Raw genomic sequence first — 6,000 nt, 5'->3', positions numbered from 1 at the left:
TATTTGGGGTAAAATTGGGAGTTCAAAACCCACCTGAATCAAATGTATGAAATATGATATGTCAAGAGCTTTGTAATGTTTTGAACAACCAATAAAAAAAATAGTATATTTATTCATGCTAACTCAATTCAGCTCAGTAAGTGAATGATTAAACAAATGGTGGTACGTCCATACCATGGAATACTCCTCAGTAGTTTGATACCTGCAAACAATCTGGATGAATCCTCAGTGAATTATGTTGAATAATAAATATTATATATTGTAGGATTCAATATATATCCAACATTGTTGAAATGGCAGAATTTTAGAAATGCAAGAGAGATTAATGTAGCCAGAGGAATGGGGTAGGTTGGGAGGAGGCAGGAGGAAAGGAGGTGGATGTGTTTATAAAAGGGTAACAGGAGAGATTCTTCCAGTAATGGGACCATTCAGCCTCTCCACTGTGATAAAATTATATGGAGCTAAATATTCATGAACATGTGCACATATATAATTTTATAGTATACATGCAAGAACACAAATGAACACAGATAAGCTGGGGTGATCTGAATAAAATAGACTGTGTCAGTGTGGATATTCTGGTTATATATAACCTAGTTTTTAAAATGTTACAATCAGTAGAAACTAGACAAAGCATTCAAAGAATTTCTCTGCATTATATGTTACAACTTCCTGTGAATCTATAATGATCTTGATAAAAATTTACACTAAGATATCCCTTCAAAAATTATCCAAGCATAGGTTGGTTAGGACAGTGCCTTTTTTGAACCATCGTATAAGCATTTCCATGTGAAACTGAAAAGGCAGACTCTAAATTGATGCCTTCATGGAAACCTAGGTGATACAATTGTCATCAGCTTGTTCCACTTGAGAGACCACCCGTAGGTATTGTGGAAATTAGGGATATTCAACAGGCGGTCTTTAAGTATAAGTTTAGACAAGGAGCACTCAATAAATATATGACTTTAAGACCTGCATATTTTGTTAAATACTTAAGGAGTAGTAAAAGAGTTCAAGACTGCCGGAGTGATGGTTCACACCTGTAATCCCAGCAACTCCAGGGGATGAAGCAGATGGATTGCAAGTTCAAGGCCAATCTCAGCAATTTAGTGAGGTCCTACATAAAAAAAGGAATGAACTACTCATGAATGCAACGATGTGGATGAATCTCAAAAGTATTATGGGGAGAGGACATACTTAAGATTCTACTTATATCATACTTTAGAACAGGAATAATTAGTCTATAATGATAGACATTACATCCGTGGTTCTCTAGGGGCCATGGGCATAATAATAAGGAGAGTCTTGACTGCAAAAGGACAGGAGGGAAGTTACTAGGGAGATGAAAGTGTTCTATTTCTCAACTGGGATAACGTAGTCCTACGACTGCATACATTTATCAAAGTGAATTAACCAATTACTGAAAAATGTGTAGATGTCACTGTATGCAAATGAAACTGCAATGCAGTTGATTTTTAAAAAGCTAACAATACCAAATTTTCAAGAGTATTGGTGTATACACTGCCAGTGGAAAATGCTAATTGGCACAACTTTGGATATAAGTGGTTCCTTATAAGGGTAAACATACTTACCCTATGATCTAGCAATTTTTTGCATCTAGATATTTCCCTAAGAGAAATAAAGGTATGGGCTCACAGAAAGACTCATGTATGAATTTTAATAGCAGATTTATTCATAATTGTAAAGAATTATAAAAAATTTAATTGCCTAGGTGAATAGAGAAACAAATTATGGTGTATTCATTCAATGCAATACTACCTAGCAATAAAAGCAACGAATGACTTATACATACAACCACACAAATGAATCTCAAAGACATCATGCTAAGCAAAAGGTGACAGATACATAAGAGATGCAAAGTGCCATGCCATTTATATGAAATGTTAGAACAATTTTATTTAATTGATAATGAAATAAAGCATGTCAGCAGTTGCTTGTATAAAGTTGGGGAGAGGAAGTAGGTATTAAGTATTGTATGTAAAAGAGTACCAAGACACTTTTGGAGTTATAGAAATGTTCTATACCTCAATTAATAGGGTGACGAGGATGTGGAAGAAAGGAACACCAACGCATTGTTGTTGAGATTGTAAATTAGTACAATCACTGTGGAGATCAGTATGGAGGTTGCTCAAAAGATAAAGACTGGAACCACCCTATGATCCAGCTATACCACTTAGTATTTATCCAAAATAGCCAGCATACTATAGTGATGCATGGATACCCATGCTGAAAGCAGCACAATTCACAAGAGCCCAGTTATTGAACCAGACTATGTATGTGTGTCCATCCACAGATAAAGAAAATGTGGTAAAGAGATATGATGGAGTTTTACTCAGCCACAAAGAAGAATGAAATTATATAATTTGCAGGAAAATAGATGGAACCTGAGACCATTGTGCTGAGATAAGTCAGATTCAGAAAGTCAAGGGTTATGTTTTTTTCTTATATGTGGAAGCTAGAAGAAAGGAAGGAAGGAAGAAAGAAAGAAAGAAAAGGAACCTAGTGAAAAATAGAAAAGAGACCAGGAGAGTAGAGAATGGGAAGCAGGGGAGGTGGGAGGGATGGCAAAGGGGACCCAAATGAAGAAAATTATGCATTGTGCACATATGGAGACATCACCATGAATCCCATTAGTATGTATAATTATAACACACCAATACAAAATGGGAAAAAATGGTGGTTACATGGTTGTATACATTTTTCAAAACTCATTGAACAGTAAATAGACTTAAAATAATTTTCATTGTAAATTGCCAGTATTTTTTTTTTAAATAAGGCTTTTTAAAAGCTTACTTGTCTCCAAGTTTTTGGTCTAATCAACTAAGGCTGAAATAATACCATTAACTGAGATGGGAGAGCCAGCAAAAAGAGGTTTAGGGAGAAAGAAAGATGGGGAGTTAAGCTTCCCTGCATTTGGATGCAGGGGTCCGTTTGCACTTCTCCTTCACGCACCATTGCACCCGCAATTGATCAGCCAATTGCAACTGCGCAGTTTGTGTGCTTTCCTGGCTAGGTCGGTTTTCCTCCCCAAGGAGGAAGGGGCTTTATTTGTCTTGTTCACCCTCCTCTCCGGGCCTGGCGTACAGCATTTGCCCTAGTCTCTGACAGGGGCCACTAGGTGCCTTCCCAAGGTGGTCAGAGCCCCGGATACTGACATTGATTTCTTTCTGATGCCCGCTCCTGTCTCAGGCTGGGAGGCTGGAGGTGCTCGGGTAAACAACAATTGGGGGAAGGAGGAGGTGGAAGCTACTTGAACGCCCGCGGGCAGCCGCTGGAGTTCCAGATGGTGACGCTGTGGGGAGGCAGACAGCATCTGGGAGCGGGGACACCACGCTGCAGTGGGGTGACTGCCCTGCCCACAGCTGGTCAGAGAGCCGGGAGAAGCAGTGAGTGCCCGCACTCAGTCTCGGAGCCTGGTGCTGGCACGTTATTCTCGACATTCTTGTTGTTCAACTACATTTTACTGAAGGTGCATTTGCAGGAGAGGGAGACAGGAGCAGGTCATGTCCAGTGAGCAGGCTCTGGTTGGCTCAGATCGCGGGCTCCTCTGGCGTGACCACATTAGGGAGAGTGGGGTGGGCACAGGGAGCCCGCAAGACCGAGGGCACCCTGGCATGGAGGCCGGGCTGTCCGAGGGGTGCCGGGCGGGAAGCCAGTCCCCAGCCCAGCAAGTGGTCTGGCCTTTTGGTCGGCAGGGCGTGGTGCCTCTGCTGATCCCAACACCGTCCACCGCGCAGGTGGGCGGCGCCCCCTGGTGGTAGACTGCGACTCCAGGGCGCGGGAAAGAAGCCCTGTCCAGCTCGACCAGCTGCCGGGACCGCTAGGAGGCGCCGCTTTGCAGAACTCAGCGCCCGTGGTCCCTACTTGTGGCTTATGGCAGAAGCCAAAGGGAGGGAGTTGCGACCGCAGCCAGCTGTGCCTCAGTTTCCTCGTCCGTGAAATGACATGATAATTGTGTCTCGGGGGTGTGGTGAAGATTCAAGGAGATGTATGTAAATGATTTGTGTGTTCTGAATTTTTAATGCACTCAGGGCTGCGGCAGCCTCCCTGGTTTTCATGGGTCTGGAGAGGCGGTCCAGGTTAAAGAGGAACCCTGTGAAAATTGCATCTGTTCTTTCCCAGCATGAACCCAAGGGAAAGATTCTGCCTCATCTGAACCCTCCTCCCCACCTGCCCAGTTCCTCTTCTGTAAGCTGGTGGTCGGCAAGTGTAAGGAGGATGAAATCTTAAATATTTCTTCCTTTCTGGGATCCTTTTCATGGATTTGGTGATTGAATTTAAATGGGGATGCTTGCACATTGATGGGCCCACAAAGCAAAGAGAGGGGGTTGTAAACACATGGGGGTCCTGCATAGAAGCCCTTTTGAGTTAGCTGCCCCATTGTGCCCCGGGTCTGAGCCATTTTGAATTCCAGTTCCATGCCTGCAGAATCCCAGTTCTCTCAGCTGCAGAGAAGCAGATGGGAGAGGACGGGGAAGGTGATAGAGCAGCTCAGTGCAGAAGAGGGAGACCAGAAATGGGCAGGTGCTCCAAGTGCCACAAGGTGGGGGCTCCTGGGGAGTGTGCTGCGGAGGGGTGGGTGTGCTTAAAGTACTTGAGAAGATGGCTTCTCTGGGTGTAGCATGGCCCATCCAGCACCCTCTCCCATATGGACTCTAGGAGGATCTTCTGAATTAGTAATGCCTTCCTGGAACTGGTCAGCTAGGACTCTAAGGCCATTCTGCAGACATTCATGGGCAGAGCACCAACCCAGAAGCCAGAAGAGACTGGTCCCACTCCTCAAAGCCTGGTGTAAGTCAGCCCTAAAGACACTCTAGCGCCTGAACCTGACCCCTCTTCTGGCCTTACTATTGATCTCCTTCATGTGTCCTGGCCAGTGTGTCCTCAGAATGGGCCTCCTTACCTCTGTCTGTTCCCTCTACTGGAAAGTTTTCTCCTGCATCTTTGACCTTCTTAAAATCCAGCCCAAGCCCCTTCTCTTGATGGCTCAGCTGAATAGCTCCCAGCACCCTGTGTTTATTTCTTATGAGCCCTGGAAGGGCCAGGAACATGTATTTATCATGTCCTGTCCTTGCACACATCAGGTACTAAATGAATGCAGGAAAGCATGAGCGACAAACTGGAAGAGTCTTTGTTTTCTCCAACTGCAGGTTTGATGGTCACCATGACCTCACAGGGCTGGTGAGAGCGCTGGGTGGGATTCCTCCACTGCAGATCAGGCCTCCTGCTCCTCCTCATGGACTCTGCTCAGCCAACTGTCCTCCTCTGGGCTCCTCAGACTTCCTATCCTTTGTTTCTGTATCCCAGCAAACCTCTGAAGACGACCTTTTCCTGACCCTGCATCTGTCTCAGCCACTGCCCCATCTCTACCTCCTCAGATCCAATCTTCCCCACTTCCCACTCCCCTGAAGACAGCCATGGCTTTGCCTGGATATTATCTCCTCATTTTGGGGGGCTGATCATTGAGGCTTTCCTGACTATATGCTCTACTCCCTCGTCAACAGCTGGATAAAGCTGGTTTAAGTGTCTCAGTGAGCAGCTGCGTCCACCCAGGTTTGCTCCCCATGGTAGAGGATTCTGGTGCTATCCACATCTGTTTTTTTTTTTTTTTTCCTCTCTTCTGAGCACACAGGATTATCATGCTTCCCCACCTCCATAGCAGTGGATACAGCCATGTGACAGGTTCTGGCCAACGGACTAGAAGCAGAGCGAAGTGTGTTCCTTCTAGACCAAAGAGTCTGCTTACCCACCCAGGAGACCCTCCTCCCCTGCCTCATCGATCCTGGCAGCATGATGAAAGGAGACCTCCAAGGTCCAAGAATTGTGCTTTACTGAGTCACCCTTGGAAACCTTTGTCCTGGAATGTCACCCAGACCCGCCATGGACTTTGTGTGAGCAAGAGATATAAACTTGTGTTGTGTCACGGGATTGAGATTGGTGAGGTCTGTTATCGATGCATAGCCAAACCTCCCCTGGCTG

Source organism: Marmota monax, unplaced genomic scaffold, assembly GCF_021218885.2.
Source record: "Marmota monax isolate L192 unplaced genomic scaffold, Marmota_monax_Labrador192_F-V1.1 WCK01_AAM20220418_F8-fsc00022, whole genome shotgun sequence".
NCBI lineage: Eukaryota > Metazoa > Chordata > Mammalia > Rodentia > Sciuridae > Marmota > Marmota monax.
This window is presented reverse-complemented; position numbering follows the sequence as displayed.